The sequence below is a fragment of the Notamacropus eugenii genome, chromosome 3, assembly GCF_028372415.1.
Source record: "Notamacropus eugenii isolate mMacEug1 chromosome 3, mMacEug1.pri_v2, whole genome shotgun sequence".
NCBI classification, from domain to species: domain Eukaryota; kingdom Metazoa; phylum Chordata; class Mammalia; order Diprotodontia; family Macropodidae; genus Notamacropus; species Notamacropus eugenii.
In genome coordinates this window covers 91,372,160-91,398,905 of record NC_092874.1, presented here as the reverse complement: position 1 = coordinate 91,398,905, position 26,746 = coordinate 91,372,160, and the positions used below count along the sequence as shown (strand labels likewise).

The 26,746-nt window shown below is 36.7% G+C and overlaps 1 protein-coding gene across 2 annotated transcripts in view; it reads left to right on the top strand.

Moving 5' to 3' along the window:
- DPP6 (dipeptidyl peptidase like 6) overlaps window positions 1-26,746 on the top strand; it is a 1,325,443-nt gene that overhangs the window by 473,503 nt on the left and 825,194 nt on the right. The gene's annotated exons all lie outside the window — the stretch shown is intronic.

Here is a 26,746-nt window from a genome sequence, read left to right as displayed (position 1 = left end):
GCATGACTATTCTGTGTTTTGTTGGGTGTTCATATGAACATAGCCTGGAATCAAGTAGCTAGGTGGAACCATGTTATAGAGTCAGGGGTCCTTTAGTCAAACATGTCCCTACCCAAATTCCCTCTACAGAAAATGAGGATAATTTAGGATCTGATGAGTCTCACATGTAGGCAAGTCCTTCTAATGAATATCCCATCCTTACGTCCCTTATGTAGTACCCCTCACAAAAAGCCCATCTAGATAAACACTTATAATGAAAAGATATGTTTTGAGGGATGCATGTGTCCACATGCCAAAATAGATTTTATGATATCTGTCGTGTATGTGGGACAGGTGCCCTTTTAAGTTTTTTCAGATTATTATTCTAGTCTTGCATATGCACAAAGAAAAATAGTATTTCCATACAGAATAGGGGAAAAAGGTTATCTATAAACCTATGAATCTTTATTGGATGCAGCTTGCTTTTATGGCTTAGTTCTCTCAGGCATGTTCAAGGCTGTGGTTATTAATTGCTTATTTCACTGGATCTTATCTTTTCCTCTTCATTCCTCTCTTGGCCCCTGCCCTCCCCTTCTACAAAAGGGATGGTAAGAGAGAAGGAATATTCTCTATACTAATGATCTGTAATTAATGTGTTCTAGTTAAGGTCAACTGCCTGACTTTTCTTCCCTTCACTCCCTAATCACAGGTTCTTGGACATTCTTTCTTTTCTTTTAATCTTACCCTTAGCAAGTTCCAGTCTATGAAGATGGAATTAGCTTTGCTTATGACCAGTCCCTCCCCAGCTCTGCTTCTCCTTTAATCTGCCCTCTCTCCTGTTGCTGCTCCTGGTTCCCTGTTGAGTTGGATGTATTTCTGCAGCAAATTTTGTGTATGTATGTGTGGGTGTGGACCCTATACCCTGTTCATATATTTGGTTCAGAAGAAAATAAAGTTTACATGATGCTTGCTTTACCTTCTCCTTGATCCAGGTTTGTGTAGTCTCTTCATATACCTTTATAATAAGTGATAGTAAGTTTCACCCTTCCCCCTTTCTTTTTTTCCATGATATATATCCCATTCCCTTTTTTTCTTCTCTTAAGATTATTAAATCATAGAAAACTTAATTCTGGACACCCTGTCTTAATTAATTTCCTCTATGACCCCTGAAGATATTCAGGTTTCTGAGGGGACACTTGTTTCTTCCACCCCATTAGAATGCAAATACTTTACTCTTGTAGAAGCCCTTTTCAACTGTTCAAATATCTGTATCTTTCTTTGTTTCTTTTGATTCCTACATTTTCATTTCAAAGTTTCTGCTTTGCTCTGTTCTTTTCATCTTGAATGCTTGGAAGTCCTATATTTCATTAAAGTTTCATTTTTCTCCTGTAGGATTTATACTCAGTTTTGCCTTATAGGTTATTCTTGGTTATAAGCCCTTATCTTTTGCCTTTTGGAATATGTTATTCAAAGCTCTCCTCTCTCGTAAAGTGGTAGCAGCCAAGTCTCATGTGATCTTGACAGTGCCTGCTTGGTACTTGAACTCATTCTTCTGGTTATTGGAAGTATCTTTTCTTTGACCTAGAGGTTCTGAGTTTTGGCAGATATTTCTGAGAGTTTAATTTTTTTGAAGAAGAAGAAGAACAGTGGATTCTTTTTTTTATTTTCATTTTACTTTCTGGTTCTAAGATGTCTGGGCAGTTTTCATTCATCATTTTTTATAATATGTATCAGGACATTTAAAAAATTGTATTTGTCACATAGTATAATAATTGTTAGATTTTTTTCTTCTAGACTAGTTTTCCCCAGTCAGTTGGTTTTTTGATTAACAATACCATGCACTATTTTTTTTTCAGTTTTTTATTCTATTATTGCTTGTTGTCTTATAGAATCTTTACTTTTTGTTTGTTCCATTCCAATTTTCCAAAAATTTGTCACTTGGGCAAATTTTTGAACCTCCTATACTGCCTTTGTTGTCTTTCCAGTTCTTTGAGAGATTTAATTTCCTTTTCTTACCTCTGAAGCAGTGATGTCAAACTCCAGTAGATATAGGCCACATATTGACTTATAAAACCACAAATTAACATGATCTATGTTGTATTTCATTTTTCTTATTTTGTTAAACATTTCCCAATTGTATTCTGTCAATGGGCCACAAGTTTAATGCTTTTACTAACCTAAAGCTTTTATTTCATATAATAATATCAAATTTAATACTATTTTAAAACTCAATTCATTTTATCCAAGAATTATAGTAAACCTTTTGGGCAAACTGTGAATTTGTTTGGTTTTTGTAAATATTGTGGAATTGTTGTCTTCTTCAGGATTTGTGTCCTAGAAATCCATGGATCCATAGTGTCTTTGTTGGTTTATTTATTTTCCAATCTTAATTTCTTAATTGGGACTTTGTTTTGGGCTTTGCCTGTTTTTTGAAGGTATGGTGAGTCTTCATTGGTATCAGTTAGGGACCTTCTACTGCTTCCTTATATTACCCATGACTGTGTTCTTTAAGAACCTTACAGGCTGCTCAGGTCAATGAACTGCCAGCAGTCTTCACACTCTGAGCTTTGCAGTTTCGTGATTCCAATTTAGGGTCAGTGACGTTGAAGATTCCCAAGTGCTCTTTGATGGCACACACACACATGTACACATACATATGTACAGATATACACATATGTGTATACATGCATATAGACCTATACACTGTAGAGCAGCTCTATAGCTTATTGATCCAAGAATGTAACAAAGCAACAAAATCTATAGATCCTGATGCCTGCTTCTTTAGAAAGGAAAGCTTGAACAATTTTTAAATTTGAGCTTTGTAAAACGAAAAGGTCATTGCAAATGTGAAGATAAAACCTCATACCAACAGCATCCTGTAATTACTCTTGTGAGGCTGACATCCGGCCCAGGGTTGGGTTGAGCAGACTCCAAAGTGTCTGAAGCCTCAGTGATTATCAACGCATCATGTGCAGTTTTCAAATTGCTTTCATGCTGACCATCTTTTTTCTTAGCTCATGTCTTCAAACCCAGACCACAAAGCCAAAACCCACAGGAAAGAGGAACAACTGTAACAAATAACCTTGACCCTCCAGACACATAGCACTTTTTACAAGCAACTGATCAATACCCTTAAAGGGGCAGTATGAACAACAATCATTTTAAAAAGTCAAGATCAACAGCTGGTGTCAATGGCCTTGTGCCCCTAAAAGTGAGATAAGGGAAGGTAAAAAGATGTTGCAAATGGGAGAGTGCACATTAAATAGATGAGTTTGCCTCTGATAATTGTTACTTGGTAAATGAACATCTTGCCTTGGATCTCATCTGAATCCTCCCTATACAAAACCATTGACATTAGGGCAGTATCTGGGTATCTAAGATGCTGAAAGAATATTTTTTCTGTTAAATGGTATTATCTACAAGGTACTCTCATGGTCCAAACACATAAGCATTTGAGGAGACAGATGGTAATAATTATCAAAACATAGTTGTCAATCTCATCATCAGTGACTATTTATCATGTACATATATTAGGCAAATAACTTTATAGAGCAGAGATGATATAATGTCCAGAAAGCCCTCAGCCTATGCCTTTGATTGAACAATATATGTTATTCTTCTTTTATGAATAGCTTTCCTTATATCTCAGATCATCCTTCCTCTTCCTCCCAATAATGAATTCCATATAGTTTAGCGATAAAACCTAAAAGAGAATGTGAGCTCACTTTAATTCAGGGTTTCTTAGTAATTTTTGTGTGTCACGGACCCCTTTTGGCAGTCTGGTCAGGCATAGGGCCCTTTCTGAGAATGATGTTTTAAAAGGTATAAAATCAAATATATAGTATGACAAAGGAAACCAATTATATTGACATACGGTCAACAAATTCCTTTAAAAATAAATTCACAGACCATAGGTTAAGAATCCTCTCTTTAGAAGTAGAGAGCATTTCTATTGTAACTGTCTTTGACTGTCACTTGTATTTTTATTGTTTGTCCCATAGAATATAAGAAAAGGTCATTGAACTATTCTGAGTGGTCACTGAAACAAAAGATATGGCATGCCAAATGGTGCTGAATGGTGCTGTACATAAAGATCCATCCTATCTACCACAGTGGCTTTAAGACAATTCAGTCAATTCAACACACAAATTTCTTCAGTGTTTATTATCTGCTTTGGGTGCTGGGAATTGAAATAAAATAAAATAAACTAGAAGAGTCCCTTCTCTCAAGGAGCTTACATTCTGCTAGGGTAATAAGTATAAGCCAATTGTATGGCCCAGACATAGGGTGATATAATTTGTACACATATAAGTAAATACAATATGATTTGCAAAAGGAGAGAATAACTCAGTCATCAGGAAGTCTTTAATAAGCATAGTAGTATCAGAATTAATTTTTAAAGAAAAAACTAATAGTTCTGAGAGTTGAGAAAGTAGTATATTCCAAGTATGGGGGCAGTCTGTACGAAGTACTAAGGAGATAGTAGTGCCAGGTCTGAGAAACAGGATGGAAAACTGGTTTGCCTGGAACACAGAAGGAATTGAGGGAAACAATATGAAATATGCTTGGAACAGCAGGCAGGAAGGCAAATTATCAGGTCCTTTCATTACAGATGAAAAAAGTAAAGACCAGAGAGATGTATGTAAGGCCTCACAGCTCATAACTAGAACCTTGATTTTTCAATAGCCAGCCCAGGACTGTACCATTGTACCACACATCCTTTATCCTAACATACGAGACACCAATATAGAGTAACTGATAATTTATTGTCATGTGACTTTCTATATTCTAAAAATTGGGTTGTGCTCTTTCCCAAAATTACATATCTTAAAGGCTGATAAAAATACTGATAAGGTTGGCATTTCTTTCTGCTATGCCCAGAAACCAACATTAAGTAGGGAATTTCCTTCCTTTCAAAATCTGTTAACATGCAAAAAATTCCATTAGCCCCACCCTGACAAGAAACAAATTTGCTTCCAAAACATGTTTATGTGTTACACTCACTTCCAGCATACTTCATATACTACAAAGCTCAAATAAAAATTGCTCAAGCTTTCTTTTCTAAAGAAACAGGCATCAGGATCTATAGATTTTGTCCCTTTGTTATGTTCGTGGATCAATAAGCTATAGGGCTGCTCCACAGTGTATAGGATTGGAGAGATCACTACTCAGTTATATTTACGTTATTTTTATCTTTATATGTGATTCTCTAAGAATAGGGAAGTTCAGGTATAGAAAATCCATCCATCGAAGCATATCTGCAGCTCATTGTAAATTCAACTTTAGAGAATTACTGAGTACACTAAGATTAGGGAACAGCTAATGTGTGTCGGAAGCAATGTTTGAGCTCAGGTCTTACTGATTCTATCTACTCTATAACATAATCTCTCTTTTATTATATTAGTGTTTTGGGCATAAATACAAACAATGTTCTAGAACCAAACCCCACCCCATGTTTAAAATGAGAAAGAAATATTTTAAGCTCGCATTATTTCCTACCAGTCTTATCAATTAAGTATGTGTGTGTGTGTGTGTGTATGTATATATATGTGTGTGTGTGTGTATGTATGTATGTATAATTCTTGAACCTACAAGTCTTTTGGGATTATTTTCAGAGGAAACATTAGAAATGCTGTTGGTTTAATTCCCTTGACCGAGAATGAGACTGTCAGAAATACTTTTTCCTGTATCTGTCTGTGTTGCTTAACTTGCTCCTTCTCTTAGGGCTATTCAACTTTCCACTTAAGAGTATTAACTTATTCTCTTTCCATATTGATATGATCAATACAGATTTTATGCAATTCGATTTCCAAATACAGCAAGTCGTTCCTTTAAATGTGCTTATGAGATGTTCCTGATTCCAGGAAGCCCTTGAGCTCCTAAGCTTAGGATAACTTCTTGTTTTTGCCCTCCATTAAAATAGAATGATGTGCTGCCCTTCAGCTGTGAAGATAACACCACTGACCTGAGTCAGTCCACTGGACCCATTTGACAACTAAGTAGAATGTGTGGGGACCTACCTGGTGTGACTGAAAAAGCACTTTGAGTACTGTCCCATCCCAGTATGTGTCCTCTGCTATGAGATGTCAGCAATTGAGCTTCACCCTATTGTAATGAGGTATTATGGTCTCCAGATGCTTCACCCATAGCTTGACCAAAATGAAAGGAAGCTGTTGTGGTTTTATATTCCTTGGTCCTTTTTCACTTGGAAGTATACTCCACAAGCCCAATGTGGTGGTTAAAATTGATAATGCCACTGACCTACATCAGTCTCCTGGATCATTTTCACACTGAAGTAGAATGTTGGGGGGAGATATCCAAGACACGATTTAAGGAACATTTTAAAGGCCTCTTGTTTCAGTATATTTCTCTTACTAATCTACTCTGAAATGTCAGCAAACAGAAATTCACACTAGTCAGATAAAGCATTACTTCTTTCTGGTATCTTACCATTAGCCTGACTAAAATGAAATGAAACTGGTCTTTTTTTTTATTCTGTCCCCCATGCCACTTAGAAGCAATGAACCCAATCTGTTGATTCAAATTGATTATTGGGAATATAGAACCCATATATACATATATTTATATACACACACATATATACGTATACATATATATATACATACATACATACACTTGTGTGGTTTTCATATATTCACACATATGCATTACATATATGTGCATAAAATCTTTTTTCACAAGATCTGTGATTACATCAATGTTGGAAGGTAACAGTGTAGATTTGTACTTCCTTAGAGAGTTGCACTAACCTTAGAGAGTTGACTCAGGCAATGAGAAGTTAAGTGACTTTTCCAGGTTCACACAATCAGCATGTATCAGAGTTGTTGTCTCTCAGGACTAATCGTAATAACACATAAAGCACTGCATTAAAATGCTTTATGTCCATTATATCATGTGACTCTCTGAACAACGCTGTGATGCAGGTAGGTCAGGTACTGTTATTATCCACATTTTATAGATGTGAACTCTGAGAGGCAAAGAATTTCAATGACTTGCCCAAGATCACCAGGGTAAATGGTAGTCAGGGCCTACCACATATTGCCTCAGGTAACTCAGGTCCAACCTGAAGACATCAACTGCTATGAGGTTAAGTCTAAGTCAGAATCAGGATTTTTGAGGAATTATTTGGCCCATTCATACTCCAGGAATTGTACTTACCGTTTGTAGTAAGGTGACAGCTTAAAAATAAAGCAATCTTCTGCCTGGCTTAATTCTAAATTGCTGAAATTACTTAGTCTCAGGATTTAATTTTTGCCAATTTTTAAAAATTTTGTTTTGTTTTTCCAAAAAACAGTTTTATGACTCACTTTTTGTTATTGAATATCCATAATCTGTTCATGAATGCTGTGTACTCCTGAAGAAAGTAGGAAATGAAGAAAACTTTGGATTTTTTTCTTGTCTACAAGTTTAAAAGCTATCTTCTGGTAACTCTTCTCACTTACAGGCAATTTCTTGAAATGAAAGAATTTTGTGGAGATATTTGCCCAGATCAGCTTGTTAAGGCTGATTTAAAGAGTACTGAAGTTGTTTACTTTGGCTTCTTAGGGCAGAGAGAGGTCTCTGAAAGGAAGTTAGAGAGAGGTAGACTTTGACTCATAAGAAGAAAAATTTCCTTACCCTTGAAAACTGTCCAAAAGTAAAATCAGCTAATTTACAATGTACAAAGTAGTAAGTTCCTGGTCATTGGAATTCTTCATTCAGAGACTGTATGATCACTTATCAGGGCTGATTTGGAGATGATTTCTTACTCAGATATAGGCCTGAGAGTTGCTTTCTAATTCTGAGAATCTGTGATTTTGAGTGATCTTATCTGAAAACCTTGTAACCACTGCACATGAAGGAATTTAAAATATTAATTGATGATTACTTGCCAAAATTTCAAAGAGCAGCACAATTAAGAAAATAAGCTTCCCATGATGAAGCTTTCATCACTGTAACTTTTAAGGCCTTCAAACAATTTGCCTTTAGAGAAGAAGTGTGCTTGGTCACTGGTCACTTTTAATTGGAATGAAAGCTTTTTTCCTGCTTTCTTTTTCATTTTGAGGTATTGTATAATCCAGTTGCCTCTGCCCACAAAGAGAATTCCAATACCTAGGGAATAGAAAGTAGCAGCTGCTTGGTCAAGAGAAGGAAGCTCATTACCTCCAGCGAAAAATGTCTAACTTCCCGCCCCCCCCCCCCAACCCCAGACAGATTCCTTGTGTCTCTGAATAGCTCACCATTTCAAACTATGTCCCTGGTACATCTGAGTCTTCTATAGTTCCTCATTTCCTTTCCCCTATGGGGTCTAAATCTTTCAAAAGAATTGCCATTCTTTATTTCAAAAATTTTGCTTCCCAAACTGATTTATCCTCTTGTGTCCTATGTTAAACCAATAGTCTCTCCTCCATCATGAACATGTATCAGCAAGAACTGTGTTGCTATTGGTTGTTGTCATGTCCAGTTGTTGGCTTGTGGCTCTTCAACTCACTCAGCTTGAAGACACTATTTGAAAGGGGACACTCCATGTCCTAAAAGTATAGTGGCAGCCAAAGCTACAACTGAATGGAGAAAGAGAATGCTTTGTACAGTGAGTGCCATCAGCTAGGAGAATGGTATGCTCCTTCCCACAGCCTGTTTGGGGTATAAAAGTTTAACTCAACTTTTCTTGGGCTCATTTGTTTTTTTTAATGTGTCATGCTACTTAAAACAACAAGTACCATACATTTGTAGAATATAAACTCCTTGAGGACAAGAACTAGTTTTAATTTTTGTCTTCGTGTCTCTGGTGCCTACGACAATGACAATGACAATATAATGCACACTTAAGAATTTAAATGATTTAAGCTCTTTGAAGTCCAGGATCATTTTGTTTTTATCTTTGTATCCCTCAAGGCCTAATATAGTGGTTTCCACATAGGGGGCTGATCATGGCTCCTTGTGTGTGAAAAAACAATTCTTCTATATCTGAAAAGGACCAACTCACCTTCAAAGGGGATATTCTAGCATTCCAGGATTTCACTAACAAGTTTATATTTACTTAGTCCTTTGATAGATAATCTTATTATTTTGTTACCCCCTTTGTCTTTTGGGTTTGAGTGGGATAGGGCTCAGGAAACTGAGATGCTAACGTCAAGGCCATAATGCTAATTAGGGGAAGAACCAAGACTAGAAACTATCTAAATCGATCCTGTGCTTTTCCCACTACTCATGGTTCTTTCTCCCATCTTCTTTCTATAGATCTCTTCTTCTCCTTGCCAATTTTAATTATCTAGAGCATGGTTCCCATGACTAACCATACGTCAGTAGGAAAGAGTAAGGTTATAGTGCCATAAGAACCCTGCCTCTGTTTATAGGATCCTCATTGAAAAGCTGATGAAGGTAGAACTGTTGGTTTGTTTATTTTTTAAGGGGAGAGGGGGACACCATCCACAATTGTCCAAAAACATCATTAATTTACTAGATAGTTATCAGCTCTCTACTTCACTCCATGCTGTGTACACAATCAAATAAGGTTGTCACATTTATCTTTGATTGAGGGAACTATAAACCAAGAGAGAAAGATCACCTTGCTGCTTCATTCAATCAGTCATTCAGTTAACATTTGTTAAGTGTCTAGTATGTTCTAGGTACTGTCCTAAGTGCTAGGAATACAAAAGGAGACAAGAGACCACCCCTGCCTTCAGGAAGCTCATAATCTAATGAACTGTGACACACATAGGCACCTGCCCTCATCTCCTAAACCCCTGAGAAGAAGAAGGAGCAAAGTCAGGCTGAAGGAGAACGTCTTTGACATTCAGACAAGATTACAGTTTAGAAGCTGCAGCCAACAATAATTTCTATCTGCCTTTCTAGGCAATTTGGGCTCTATTCTAGGATTAACACAGTCCTGAAGCAAAACACTAAAGATGGTGGCACCCTGAAAAAGCCACCCTACTGTATTGGAGAAGAAACCCTTGAGGTTAACTGTCTGCCATCCCACCCTTCCCCCAGACCAAAATCAGCATGAGATGGAGCAGTTCTGCTCTCCTGCTGCTCCCTGGAGTCTTTGAATGTCAAGTTCCGCTATTGGTTACTTTGTGCTGAGCTACGAACTCTGTGGTTATTGGGAAACAGCCTTAAAAGCCAAGGGAGTGTCTCTGTTTTCAAGAATATTTAGCCTCACACTATTCTAGGCATCAGCCAGTGATTTCACTACAAGCATCCTGGCAGCTGCAGAGGCTCTACATCTGACCTGCAACCATCAGGGATGAATGCTTCCAAACTGCCCGGAGTGAACAGATTAAAACAGTTTTGGAGGGTGAGTACAAGGAAGTGAATTGGCTTGTTGGAGAAAAGTTTTTTAAAGAAATTTAAAAAAAAATATTAGTCTATGAGATACCATGCTTCAGGAGCAGTGCCATCAGTGAGGGGCATTATCTTCAAAATCTCTTGTTGGAGGATTCAATTATGTATATTTGATGTGTTGCCAAAGGTTCAGAATTTAATTTTCACCAATCTGTAGTAGATGGAATCAGCATCTGCTCTGCTTTGGTTATTATTGGGAGCAAAGTTTTCTGGAAAAGGGAAGTTAGGATATGACCTGAAATCTTATGGTTTAAGTAGATTTGCTATAACCAACAGACCAGGGAATATATTCTGATTTTCTACCACAGGGACAGGTTTTAGTAATGCCATCAGTTGCCATAGAGTTGAGCAAGATGCCTTGCTTATAATAAGTACCATTCTGAAAAAGAAGTTAAATTTGCATTCTGGCAGAATGAATCTGACAGAGAGAATCAGAGACAGAGTTAAGAAATACTTAAGCTTTGTATTACAGTATTAAAGAATTAGATGGTACCAATATAAATGTAATCACAGCTGGTTGGAATTTATGATGCACACTGCAAGCTATTATTGTAATCCCTTGTAATAGCCAGATAAACTCAGAGCTGGCCTAATAGCAGCTGAATCCTAAAACTGCATCTACTGAATCCCCCTAGAGACAATGATAAAGAACCTAGGGAAATCAGCACTTATTCGTGGGGTGGGAATCCAACTGCAGAGCAACAAGTGAGACAGCTCTGTTCTTTCTGAACAGTTAATATTAGGTGTGAGGAAATGCACCATTTGAAAGCAAATATGCACATCACATAGCATTACAATATTAGAGGCACATCACATTAACAATTCAGAAATTAGGAAGCAATTGAATGCAACCATGATCTGAAATAGTTTATTCATGGCACCTGCTTGTAAATTGAGAAGATTGCATGAGTTGACCTCTAAGGTTCCTCCAAGCTTTGACTTTCTACAGTTCTGTAATATCAATGTCATCATATATCCTCAGTAGACCTAATTTTGCCACCTATGTAATTTGTATGTCTGATAATTTAAGATCTTAAGTATGGGTAAATTATTTCACCAGTTTAAAAATGATGCTTAAGAGGAGATCAGTTACAAACATATCTTTTGTAGTGAGGTTTGTACATTTAAAAGCTGATGATGGGAAAATACAACATGCCAGTCATTTTGGAAATTGTATTTTAAGGCGGAGCACCATTTAAGAGATGGAAAACAAAATGATTTTTCCTCATTGAGGTGTGCCTGTGGTGCATTATTTGATATTCTATCTGAATAAGTAACACCGTATTATCCTCTTGTTGAAATTAGAGTAGGTAAAGGAACTCTGAAAGCACTTCAGCTTTCAGAAAGCAAAGTATGCTGCTTGAATAGAAACCCATCTGAAAGATACTGTAAGCTTGAGGTGTGTCTTACTACAGAGTACAAGGCAATTGAGCCTGGGGGGGGGGAAAGTATGCCGTGATAACTATTGCATTTTTTAGCATTACATTCACTAGTTATTGGAGGGCTCTCAAGTCATCTTGTTCAAATTATATTTGATCTTGCTCCAGACACTTAATATATTTTCTTACTCTAGTTAGAATGCTTTAAATTCTCTTACGAATGAATGAGCATCACTTTAAATTTTTTCCCTTAACATGGGGTTGGGAGCAAATTCTGTTTTAAATTATAAGAGATTACCAAAAGAAATCTCTAAAACATTCACAATCTGTAGTCCCTGTGGTTTAGTTGGTGACTTCCAAGAAAGGATAGGAGACAGCATGATACAGTGGTTCAAAGGCCTGGCTTTGTAGCCAGGAAGACCTATTTTCAAGACAACCTCAGATACATACTTGCTTTGGGACACTGGATAAGTTACTTAGCCTTGTAGTGATATAGGCAATTCTCTAAGATGGTAAACTACATGGATATTAATCCAATGGATGAAGGAAGTTTATACGCCAAGTGCTCTCTACACTGATGAAATCATAGATCTGGATGGAAGGCAACATAATTCATGATACAGAGCCATATATACATCCATTTCTCCCACTCAGTCACCCAGAGTGACTTTTTTACACAAATTTCAAGTTTTATTTCCCTGACTTTTACTCTTTCAATTTTTTTTTTTTTGTATTAGTTTGTATCCATCTCCCAGGAACCAACATCCCAACATAGGTTTCAGATCAATCCGCACAGTTGTGAAACCAAAACAAGTTCAAAATAATCAGACCAGGCTCCTTAATTATTTAGTGATGAGGAAGCTGGAATGGTGATGTAATTACTTTGTTTGTATAGTCTCAGCTCTGAATTATTTATTCCCTTTGTCATGATGGTACTATGCTAATAACTCCTGGCCATTACTAATAAAAAAAGTTTCAGGGGTAAATTGAAAACCAGTTTCAAAGAAAACATTTAGAGGCCTCATGATGGAATGCATCATTTTGCCTTGTAATGTTCAAATAGCCCAGGCCAAGCACCTAAGTACTTGATTTATTTTGTTTTTAATTCCTGGGCCCTAGTTCATTAAGACCTTGGACAGTTCCTGTTCAACCATACTCAGAGCTGACTGTGACATCCGGATTTCTGAACTGTTACATAAATAAACTCAAGAAGACAAATCAAGCATGGCTTTTTGAATATTACAGTATGTAATAGTACTCCCCCCCCCCCCAATGAAGTCATAACCATTCTAGCATATTAAAGGGCACTTCTGAAGTTCATGAAATTGTTTTGAAAAAAGGAGAAAGAAAACAGGCCTTTATATAGTACCACTATGTAGCAGTCACTATGCTAAATGCTTTTCAAGCTTTATCTCATTTGATCCTCGAAACAGCCCTGTGAGGTATTATCCTCATTTTAAGGTGAGGAAACTTTGGCAAACAGCGGTTAAGTGACTTTGTCAAACAGCTAGTAAATGACTGGGGCTGAATTTGAACGCAGGCCCAGAGCACTGTCCACTGTTACCTAGCTATCTCTGTTAACGTGAGTTATGATGATGATGTAAGACTTGGTATACAATTCATACTTTTATGATGATCTGTGGGTTGGAATATCATAGAAGCAATGTTTATAATTTGTTACCTGGCATAAACTATGAACTTAGCATATCTATCCTAGAAGTATTTCTCATTAAAGCAATGCTAGCTTTTCTTTTCATTTTTATTATATATTTTTCATTTTTTTCTTAGCAGGACTAGCAACAGGAAGAGGGAATCTAGGTGGATGTCAGGGTTCTGTGTTCCCGTTAAAATAATCATAAATGTAATGCAATGGAAAGGATGCTGAATTGGGAGAAAAAAAGAATATGATTTTGAACCCATCTCTGCTAATTAGCAGTTGTATGATAAGCAGCCCTTTCCTGGGCTGCAGTTTCCTCCCTCTGCAAAGTATGAGAGCTGAACCAAATGATTTGAAAGTCCCTTCCATCTCGAAATTAACTGCTTAACAATTCCATGACTTAGGTGTTTGAAAACTATTGTTCCTAGATAGTTTTATTAATTTGTCAAATTTTATACAATATTCCAACAGGTCATTTTGGTCAGAAAATCGGCCAATCCAGTGCTAGTGATAATTACAATAATAGTTAAAATATCTATTGCTTAAGGTTGAAAATAAATGCTTCTTTCCCAGAAATACTGTGAGGTAGATAGTACAGGTATCATTATTTCCATTTTACAGATTTGGAAACCGAGGCTCAGATTAAAGTATTTGCCTAGGTCACACAGCTACAACAAGATTCATATTTAGTATTCTGCTGATGCAGGGTACTATGCCCTTGTCCTTAAACTAGTCTATTCAAGTGTTTAAAAGGAAACCAGTTGGTCTTCTGCATAACTCAAAAAGCCTCATGCTACAGCAATACTAGTTTTAATCTTTCTTTGTATTTCTCAGTCATTTTAATCTACGTGGAAAAGCACAAATATAAACATTTAAGAAGTTCAGGCTCTGAGAACAGTCCTTTATCCAGGCAAAAACTCCTCAGTACTGCTGCCTTCTTGCAGAGGAGACAGGAAAAGAGGGGAGGTGAAATAGATAATCCAGGGGATGTTTTGTTCTAAAATAGGGATCTACACACCAAATCTTGATGACCCAGATTAAGGACACTCTGGTGATTATATTTTTCACTTTCTAAATCCTTAACCCTCATTGTCTTTTAGACATAGCCAAAGGCTCTGGTTAAAGGGTAACAAATTATCATAAAAGCCTTTGGGCTGTGTATTAGAATTTCCCATCAGGGTCACTGGAGTCTTTATTAGGAATTATAATTGGTGAGATACTATTGGGTGTGGGTACCACAGAAAGTCAACCAGCTCTAACAGTGATCTTGTGTATTTCAGACTTCAAAAAATGAGCAGGAAGAATATACCTACAGGTCATAATGAGAATGAGTTTGTATGTTTATCCTTCACCTCAGAGGTGTGGAGGCCTAACCCTTTATTTTTTTATCTTTTTTTTTTTTTTTTTAGTGGTTGCTAGATACTAAAGAATGTTACAGTGAAAGGCATTTTTACTAATGAGTAACACAGAAATGGATTTCACATATCAATGAATAAACAACATAGGGGAAGTTTTCTAAACAGCAGCCTACAAATAATTTATTTTAAATACTCTTGAGTTAAGTGGAAATTCTTGGTCTTTTAGGATCTCTTCATGACTTTAAGCAGTTCAGATTTATCACTACAAGATTCTAGCAGCTCAATGATCCAAGGTGGTCTAGGCCAGATGTAAGAACTAATGGAGAGTGATCTGGACTTTGCCTCAGGGCACTGAAACTTGGAGGATATGGACAATACTTGAACTTCTATAGCAGCATAGAAATAAGTGTGATTATCATCTGCTAAAAATAATAATAATAATTGGCTACAATAGGGAGGTGCCACTTCATTTTCTTCTTCCTCTAGCATCACACCTCAAGTTAGTTCTTTCTTGTCTGATCTCTTTCCTACTCTCCCAGCCATACTTGTCTTTTGTACTCCTGGTCCCAAATCATTTATGTTGTTGAACTCAGGTCCAGACTTGCTAACTATAGCTCTGAGCCTTAGTATGAAAGTGATGCCTCAAGATGACTGGGTCAAGACTTTAGTAGATGTATAGGCTTCATTGGGATAGCTAGATGGCTCAGTAAGTAGAATGCTGGTCTGGAATCAAGAAGACTGATCATCTTCCTGAACTCAAATCTGGCCTTAGACACTTACTAGCTGTGTGACCCTAGGCAAGTCACTTAACACTGTTTGCCTCAGTTTCCAAATCTGTAAAATGAGCTGGAGAGAGAAATGGTAAACCACTCTAGTATCTTTGCCAGGAAAACCCCATACAGCATAAGGAAAAGTCAGATACAACTAAAATAACTGGCAACAACAAGAGGCCTTATTTCCCTCAAGGCTATACAGAGTATGAAAGTCAGAAAAGTTATGTTCTGATACTCACGTGTTACCCAAGTGCACAAGTAATAATAGAATAGAATAAACCTAAGTTCACCTTCCTGCATCTCCCTTTCCTCAGCTGTAAAATGCAAAGGTCATTTTAAATGATTCATCTCTTTTACCTCTAAGATCTCTTTCATTCCTTTGATTCTAGAGGGAACAGCTATTACCATGTCAAGGATTCTTCCAAGAATAGTCAATCAACTTGTTAGGAGGCTAGAGTGTAGTTAATAATCTAAATCTTTCTTCCGTGGCTTCTTTTCCATTTACTAAGAAGTCACTTAGATTTGGTGTAGATGCTAGTATACCTTTGAAGTAGGCATCTGTTCATCGTGTGCAGAAAACACAGTTTTGACCTTTGCTATAAACATCAGCTGGAATGCTGGTGTGCTCCCCGTTCTTCACCTGTCCATGGGTTTGAGGGCAATTAGTGTCTTTTCATCTGAAATTGCTTTACATTTTCTGCCTCTTACTTTAATCCATATCTATAACTGTAATTGAATTTAGTTGACACAAATTAGGCAAACAGAATTCAGCAAAAGAGAACAATGGTTGACTTTAATCAGCTTTTCCCCTTTAATCTCTGAAACACCAAATAACCAGCTGAGTTTTTGACTTTTGAGCCAATCATTTCAATATCATATAAAACCAGTCCTACTCTTACTTAGGCTTGGCACAGAGTGCACCACTGGCCCCGGAGAAAGTTTTTCATTTCTTTTTTAACCAACACTCAAAAATTATTAATTTGGCTCTTTATACAAGAACATTAAAAGCTGGAAGTTAATAAATATTTTATGACTCTGAGGCTCAAACACAAATATGATTGATATTGAAGGATGAGCAGTTGAGGGAAGCTAGAGTAAAGGCTGACTCATTTTAAAATTTGCAACAACAATGACCAAAAAAAAAAAAAAAGAGTAAAGAACTTTCTTACCAAGACTTGTGGTGGGAACTAGACTTGGAATTTCACTAGTGTAGGGAATTCTCAGGTGAGGAAACCCCCTCTATGAACATAGATAAACACCTTCTTGACAATTTACAGTCTTAGAGAGTTGCTTAGAGCATTAAGAGATCAAGCAAGGTTGCCAGGGTCACACAGCCAATTAACTCAGTAGTTCTGGTTTCAGTATTATCTCTCCACTTACTATACACATCACATTCCTTCATATACGTAGCTCAAAGAAATCTAGTTTGGCTCAATGCAGTATCAGTATTGGTTCACATGAAGCAAGTTGGTTTTCTACAATGGCCTTCAAGTGGTGATAGGAATCTGCCCGTAGACTTGGAATCATTTTCTTGCATGCACAGTCCCTGCCCTACACTTAGAATTTTATTTGTTTGCCAACAAGAAGACAATTGTAGCCATTGTGTCACTCTCCTCTCCCGGTTTGCTTAGGGACTATATAATCATTACCCCTTGTCCTATCCTTTTCCCTCTTGAGACATCCCTTAATGAATCTATGACTTTACAATCAGGCTATGGTATTAACCCATTCTCAACTCAGGAATTTATGGTACATGCCACCCACAGTCCTAGGGAAGTTAGGTAGTACGGTAGATAGAGTGTTGGGCCTGGAGTTGCAAAGACTTCAGTTCTAATCTGGGCTCCAATACTAGCTATGTGACTGTGGACTAGTCTCTTAACCTTATTTGCCTCAATTTCCTCATCTGTACAATGAACTAGAGAAGAAAATGGCAAATCACCCCACTATCTTTGCCAAGAAACCCCAAATGAGGTCATGAAGAGTTGGAGATGATTGAAAAATGGCTGAACTGAACTAGTGCTAACTCTCACCCCATCATCTCAAGGCCTCTAGAGAAAATAAAAGTAATTACTTCTCACTGAAAGGATGAAGTTGGTTAAGCTAAAGATTTTCCTGAGAACTGAATGTATATGGCAGTTAAACAGTCATTTTCAGTAATTGACTACTGCTCTTTTGTAATGTTGAAATCTACCTAAATACATGTCTAGCTCATACTCTATGATTAATTTCCACAAATGTATTCATGGGCTTGGTATTAGTGTTATTGTTATTGGTTTTAAAATATTTTTTAAAGATCCATTTATCCTCCCCTACCACTTGTCCTTCCACCTGTGGACAAACAACTTCCTTGGGCATTGATAATGATCAAGAAGATGGGGACAACATTCTCATGGGCTAGAAAAGTGGAACGATAATAAATATCTGTTTTTCAAAGATCTCAAAGGCATAAGAACTCACTTTGTATGCTCTTTCTGCTCCAAAGAAATTTATCCCAAGATAGAAGGAGAGATAGAACTGATACTTCTGAAAGAAAGGAAAAAAAGAGCTCAAATGGGTCTTTCACAGGAAAGTTCTATGATTCCTTGAGAACTATTCTTAGTTAATATTGTGCCTTTATGCTTATATCATGAAAATAATGGATCTAATAAAGATAGAAATAAAGTCAAGCATTTTAAAGCCAGTGTACACAGTATTTTACAGTCAGTTTGCATAAACAAAATGGGAAAACAGAAATGACTTATAAATGAGACACTAAAAATCAAGAAGCAATGAATATCCACAATAGATAATCATATTTGTGCTTATCAGTAAGCACATTTATGAATCAGAGATATTTCTATCAGGAAAGAGAATAATTTATTTGGTGAATAAAAGAAAAAGACATTCCTTAAGTGCCGACTCTGTGCTATTCCCTGTGCTATGCCATAGGGATATAGATAGAAAAGTAGAATCATCCTTCCTCTCAAGGAGCTCACACATTAGTGACATGCGTCAGAAGTGTTGGCCCTCAGTCATGTCTTAAAAGTACCATAGACTTTAAAGTGGAGCAGCAAAGAAGATAGTATTGCAGCCACTTGAATAGTATTTCCACTGACAAAACCATCTGTTTCTGATGTTGAACCACTGACAATGCCAAGGATTTTGCTGTTAAGAATTTTCTTTTCTGGCTCTTCAGTAGCTGTGGTTGCTGAGGAGGCAAGAACCTATGCTCTGTTTGCAGATTTCAGGTCAAATTTCTGAAACCATAAAATGAGAGCGTTGAACTAGATTACCGCAAAGGTCTCTTCTTTCTCTACATCCGTGATTCTTTGCAAGTATTGCCCGAGTCTAGATCCCTAGTTGTCAAAATCCTGCATGTAAAATTCAGACATACTTGTGAAATTAAGCAGTTAGGTGAAACAGCGTATGGAGTGCTGGACTTGGATATAAGAAGACCTGAGTTTGAATTGTGCACAAGACCGTGTGACCTTGAGCAAGACATAAAATGATTCATGAATGTGATACCCAATAGCCAAGAAACAGATAATATCCTGAACAGGTAAGCACATATGTGAATCAGAGATATTTTTATAATGAAGGAGAATAATTTATTAGCTTAATGAATGAGTTAAAAGCATTTAATAAGCAGTTACTATGTAGAAAGCATTGTTTCAACCTTAGTTTTCTCTAACGGGAATAATAACTAGCACTACATCACAGGGTTTGGGTGGGGGGGAGAATATCAAATGAGATAACATGTAAAGCTCTGCAAAGCACTTTATAAATACTTGCTATCATTATCAAATTGACATTTCTTCAGTCCCATCTGGGATTTCAAGGCACAGACACAGAACCTCACACTCAATTAATTTAATATGTGTTTATTGATAGTATACCAATTGATCTGCTGGGTAAAGGATATTGAAGGTGCCTGTGTCCTGGCCATTCCCCTGCTCCCTGGGCCTCAATATTTGTTCTGATTCTAAGAGATAAAGCAACATATATGACGGATTTCTTGCCATCATCCATGCTTAGAGTTTTTCAGGTTGAGTCTGTGTAGGGTTAGGTGGTTAAGGTCTCTCATTTGCTATGAATACACACAGAGTCTTTTATAAAATATGCCAATCTAGAGTAAACAGACCCCAATCACATTACAACACTTCACACACGAGTAGGCCATATAACAATAGACACCAGAGATGGTGGCATTCTTTTGGTATCAAAAACTGTGCTTAATGATCCCCGTTATTCATTTTGTTTCTCTCCTCTAGAAGAAAGAGATCCTGTCTAGCCAGGATCTAATTATGAGTGACATAATTTATCTATGGAAACTAATGAGTTAAGGAAGGCAGAACATTTTGCTTAAAAATGATTAGTTAACCATGATAATAAATATAGAAACATGATCCAAATCTAATTTGTTAATTTATTAAATGTCTTCTGCAGGGTACATTAATGCATCTTCAGCCTTGTGTATGACCTCTAGAAGACATGCAGGTCTGTTCTTATATGTATTTATATACATATGTATGTATATATGTGCACATGTATGTAGATATGAACTACGGTTAATGTTGACATCACCTAATCTTTATACTAAGCACAGCTGTTAGACAATATCTTACATATTCAAGAAGTCAGAACATCTAAATTTTTCTACAAAAACTTCACTGAAACTTCTTCGGTAGTATTTGCATTATCTAATAGGTATAGAGAACAGAACCTTTTAGATTTTTATCTATTAATAATAATAACAATAATTAACACTTTTACAGCACTTATTTTGTATCAGACACTATGCTAAGTTCAATGCAATTATTATCTTATTTGATCCCCATAACAGCCCTGAGAGGAAGATGCTATTATTATTTCCATTTTGTAGATGAGGAAACTGAGGCAAACAGTAATTAGGTGACTTGCCCAGAGTCACACAGTCAGTAGTGCATGAGACCAGATTAGAATTCAGATCTTCCTGACTCCAGGCCCAGAACTGTATCCATTGTGCCACCTAATTAATTTAGGGCAATGGCAATACTGGGTGCTTCTAAATGTTAGCTTTTAATTCATAGCTATATGTATCTTTTAATTCTTAGCTTTTGCTTTATTGATCATCATTTTCATCATAGGTTCTTAGGTCACTGGAGAAGCAGAAATCTTTTGTTTTAACGTTTAGCATATTAGTGTAATTTAAGACGCATGAAGAGGATAAATATTAACACCTAAAGGCTGACATGGTATGAGTAGTTAGTTTATAGTATCTGCCTTTTCTTCTGGACTTTGTTCCTTCTCTCACAGTCTTCTAGAGTAGAAACTCCTGGAAAGCATGAATGGTGTCTTATCCATGTTTTGCATTTCCCCTTGTCCCTGGCACGGTACTCTACACATGATAGGTGCTAAGTAAGGGTTAGTGGCCGAATGATTCTCTCTTAATCTGAGATATGCTTAAGAGAGTAAGTATGTTTAAAAGAAAAATTTAGAATTGGATTTATTTCTTGGTTTCTTGGTTTTATTTCTCCTTTAAAATCTTGCCCCAGATTCTGTCACTCCAGTGACAGCTTTGGTTGAGTAGGCTCTTAGATTGTGATTTATTTTTCACAATTCATAGGACTTTCAGATTGCCTCTGTACTTGGGTGTACATAGGTCTCTTTCCCAAGGAATTTGCCTGTGTACAACCTGTCCCTGACACAAAAATATGAGCCTTAGAAACAAAATGGCCAATTCCTCCTTCACAACTAGAGGGGATTCCAGTGGAAACTAGGGTGAGAGGGTGGTTGATTTCATTGTTCTTGTTCCTTGTTTGTCCTTCATTCTTGAATAGGACCATGACATCAGCAGGGTAAAAATCTCTGAAAATATGTGCAATATACCATTTTGTGTATCTCTCAGCTCTACAAAGGGGTGAGGTATATTCCCTTATTTCTTCTTTGGAGCCATGGTTATTCTTTGTAATTTTACAACAAATCCTTACTACTGAAGATAAAGTTAAGTGTGTTGATGATAATTTGTTGATTCATCTTTGGATGTACAAGACAACGTATTTTAATGACTTTTTAACACAAATTAAGGATAGAGAAAGGTACAAATATAAGGAGAGCAAGGATGTGGCATTTCCTATAAAATGTAAACTCCCTGAGGGCAGTGACAATTTGGTTTTTCCTTTGTATCCCTAGTATCTTAGACAATAACTTGCACATAGTGGGTGCTTAATAAACTTTTGTTGAACTGAATTGAATATGTACTGTCTTAAGAAATATGCCCCCTGTGTATTATTGTCTAGTGGAGGCTTTGGGTTTTCATTGTAACACAAATGCAACATATCACAAAAATGTGATCTGCCACAAAACATAGAAACTCTTTGACATTCGGAGCTAAAATATGTTTGAAATCACCTCATATTGTGCTGCAATCCTGACTGCTCCCTGGTCTCACTCTCACAGCCTCCCATCATATGTCATTCTCAGTAGCTACTTTGTCTGCCTCCGGTTCTGTCTGAACCATTTTGTTTTGTTTCTTTAGTTAATTTTCGTTTATATTTTTATTTGTTCATTGCCAAATTTTTCCCCACCATTCATCCTACCTCCCCCTTCCAGAAAAATCTTCTCATATATTTGAGTGATTCTATGGGAGTCAAATAATATTTTTAAAGACAAAAAAGGAAGAGATCAGTAGAGAACAAAATGAGCAAAATTAATTACTACGTTGAAAATTTCTGAAAATATGTGCAATATACCACTTTTGTATATCCCTCATCTCTACAAAGGTGTGAGGTTTGTTTCTGTATTTCTTCTTTGGAGTCATGAATATTTCTTGTAATTTTATAGCATTCATTTTTTGATCATGGAGGAGGGTGTTCTTCCATTTTGTGTAGTCATTATATATGCTATTTTCTTGGCCCTACTTATTTCATTCTGCATCAGTTCATATAGCTTTATCCATGCCTCTCAAGACTCAATGTATTCATTTCTTGCAGCATAGTTATATTCAAATATCATAGAACTGGAGCCAGTTCCCAGTCATTGGTTATTTACTTTGATTCCAATTCTTTGCTATTTAAAAAATACTGCTATAAATATATTGGTATACATGGAGACTCTCTTCTTATCAATATCCTGCTAGTAGTGGAACTGCTGGGTCAAGAAGTACAGACACTTTATTTAATTTATTGGTGTAATTATACAATGCTTTCCAAATAATTCACTGCACTGCACTAATGTGCCAGTCATCTCACTACCACCCTGCCATATTAACTTTTCCTCCTTTGAAAGATATTTTTTGAATGCTGCTAACCACCAGCTTCAGAATTGAAGAACGAGAACAAACTGAACTAGGCTTGATGAAAGTGGTAGATCCAAATACATGCTGCCATTATCTCTTAAAAATACTACATTCCTATTTGCTCATCTGTTTGGTTTTGGTTACTTGAATCAGCTAATAACATGACTAAATGAAAAATCGTTCCGTAAAATGAGAATATGACTCTCCCAAATGTTGGATTCAGGCAAAAGGTACTATTATGACTTTTGTTCTGAAAACATGTGGAATGGAACCACAGAGTCAGAAGAGTCAGAACACAGAGAGCTAAAGAAAACTTTGGAGATCATTTATCATTCTCATTTTTACAGCTAGGGAAACCAAAGCTCACAGAAGAAAAGTGACTCTACTTGAATTTCTTTTTAGCTTTATTTCTTTCTAGTTGTAGTCTTTGATTTTCATATGAGATGAAAAGAGATGAGGTACGTTACAGATAACACACGTCATGTAACTTGATTTTCATTTTTCATTTTCTTATTGTTCTTTTGGCACTGGCTAGTCAGACATATGAAAGTAAATGTTATGTTCATACAAGACTGACAATTTACTAATTCATTCAGTTCAGTGGACCATAAGATCCTAGTAGTTAGAGCTTGGAAGGTATCTTTGACATCAATGATTTTACAGATGAGGAAACTGAGGCAAAGAGGTCAAATGACTTGTGTAGGGGTGGGGAACCTGAGGCCACATGTGGCCCTCTAGGGCTTTAAATGTGGTCCTTTGACTGATTTCAAACTTCACAGGACAAATCCTTTTATTAAAAATCTGTGAAGTTTGAATTCAGTCAAAGGGTCACACTTGAAGACCTAGAGTGCCACATGTGGCCTCAAGGCCACATGTTCCCCACTCCTGGGACTTGCCCATGATTACACAGTCAGTAAGTGGAAAGATCAGTAATTGGACCTGTGTCTTCGGATTCCAATCATATTTCAGTAAATTAATTTGGGGAAAGACAAAACAAATAGTTACAAGCTTTGTTTAATGCAGTGTAGTCAAATGGTTGACTGGTTGAGCTAATCATTTTTAGATACAGCTAGAGGAGCAATAAATAATACCTTAGGATAAGCCAAATATTTTCAAGCACATTAGTATTCAAGTGACTTCTAACATTTTAAATAAATGACATTAGTAGAAAATGACAGGGCAGAGATCATGTTATGTGTGTGCGCATGTGTGTGCACGCGTATACCCATAGCATCACTTATATGCTAACCAAGATTAGGTGAACGTGGGTCCTTCCTCCATTAACAGCCTGGCTTGACATGCCTGGAGATACTATACATAGTATTGTTCTACTTTTCTAAAACACATCCTACTGATGCAATATTAATATGAATTTATAACCGCTCCTTCGGGGTGAAAGCACATTAGATAGAAATACTTACTCATGTAATTTATATATTGTACGTGTGTAGAGTTAAGATTGGCCCTACATAATACTATATTAATTGGTTCAAAAAATGAACAATCCTATCTGTCACTGGGCCACTGGGTCTGAACCAGTTTTTGCTGGCACAAAAATTCAGACTATTTACCGCTAATCGTTCATCTATATGTGGCCATGGAAAGACTTTTGGAGTCCCTGGAGGTTATAGACCAAGCCCTACAGGGAGGAAGCAAGGTCTGAGAGGAGTGACACACAGGGAGAGCCAAAGAAGTTCTATTGAAAACTAGAAAAGACCTTAAAAATCATGTAATACAACCTTTTCATTTTACAAATGAGTCAACATAATGGAGTCAGTGGAGACTGGATTTAGAGTCAGAAATGGGAGTTCATATTTTGCTTCTGAGAAGTTATTGTGTGACTATGTGCAAACCTCTTCAGCTCTCCAAGTCCCACTTCTCATGGTTTCTTCTGGCTACAAATATTTGAGCCTACACTCCTATGAAACTTAGGCCAGAGAGAGGTAATTGCCTAAGCTCACGTAGATTAATAAATGACAAAATTGGAATTTTAATTCAAATCATCTGAAGGAGGAGATTTTTCAAAATCTATATAATTTTTTTAAAAAAGCATTATGACACTAAAATGTTGGCAAACTGGGGAAAATTGACCAGTCTTTGAATGTTTTGTTTTTGATTGTTTCCATCGTATCGAACTCTTGGTGACCCCATTTGGGATTTTCTTGGCAAAGATAATGGAGTGGTTTACCATGTCCTTTTCCAGCTCCCTTTATGGATGAGGAAATTGGGGCAAACAGGGTTAAGTGACTTGCCCAGGATTACCCATCTAGTAAGTGGTCCAGTTTTGAACTCAGATCCTCTTCACTCCAGAGCTGGCATTTTCTCCACTGTGCCACCTAGCTGCCCAAGTCATTGAACCAGGAGTTAGAAATTAGGGGTCTAAATATTAAACTTTTTCATTGACCTAAGTGACTCTTTTTTAAAATTAATTTATTTGTTTTCAGTTTTCTACAATCACTTCCATATATATAAGATTTTTCCCCCTTCCCCTCTCACCTTCCCCACTCCCTTCCCAAGACGGTGTGAAATCTTACATAGGTACTACATATACATGCTTATTAAATACATTTCCACCTTAGTCATATTGCATAGAAGAATTAAATTGAATGGAAGAAACCATGACAACAAAGCAAAACAAAAAATCACGCAAGAGAAAATGGTCTGCTTCATTCTGTGATCCAATTCCATAGTTCTTTCTCTGGATGTAGAAGGCATTTTGCCTCAAGTCCATTGGGAATTTTTTTAGGTCCTTACATTGCTGTGAAGGGCCAAGTGTGCCAGAAAAATTCCTCACACGCTGTGATTGTTGATGTGTACAAAGTTCTCCTGGCTTTGTTCCTTTCACTCAACATTGGTTCACATAGGTCCTTCCAGGCCTCTCTGAAATCTTCCTGTTCATCATTTCTTAAAGCCCAATAGTATTCCATTACATTTCAAATATCACAACTTGTTCAACCATTCTCCAGTTGATGGACATCCCCTTGATTTCCAGTTCTTGGCCACAAAGAGAGCTGCTATAGGTATTTTTGTACATGTGGGACCCTTTCCCATTTTTATGATCTCTTTGGGATATAGTCCTAGAAGTGATACTGCTGGGTCAAAGGATATGCACATTTTTATAGCCCTTTGGACATAGTTCCAAATTGCTCTCCAGAATGGTTGGATCAGTTCACAGCTCAACTGTCGATGAATTAGTGTCCCAACTCTCCCACATCTTCTCCAACATTTATCATCCTGTTTTGTCATGTTAGCCAATTTGATAGATGTGATGTGGTATCTCAGAGTTGTTTTGATTTGCATCTCTCTAATCAATAGTGATTTAGAGCAGTTTTTCACATGACTATAGATAGCTTTAATTTCTTCCTCTGAAAACTATCTATTCATATCCTTTGACCATTTATCAATTGGGGAATGACGTATATTCTTGTACATTTGACTCAGTTCTCTACATATTTGAGAAATGAGACCTTTACCACAGACACTAGTTACAAAATTTTTTTCCCCAGTTTTCTGCTTCCCTCCTAATCTTGGTTGCACTGGCTTTGTTTGTGCAAAAACTTTTCAATTTACTGTAATCAAAATTGTCCAGTTTGCACTTTCTAAAGTTTTCTATCTCCTGTTTAGTCAAAAATCTCTTCATTCTCCATAAATCTGACAAATGCACTATACCTTGCTCCCCTAATTTGTTTATAATATCAATCTTTATACCTAGATCATGTATCCATTTGGACTTTATTCATGTGTATGGTGTCAGGCATTGGTCTATGCCAGTTTCCACCACACTGTTATCCAGTTTTCCCAGCAATTTTTGACAAACAGTGAATTGTTATCCCAGAATCTGGGGTCCTTGGGTTTATCAAATGGTAGATTGCTGTATTTGTTGACTACTGTGTCATGAGTACCTAACCTATTCCATTGGTCTACCCCTCTGTTTCTTAGCCAATACCAAGTGGTTTTGATGATTGCTGCTTTATAATACAATTTGAGATCTGGTAGAA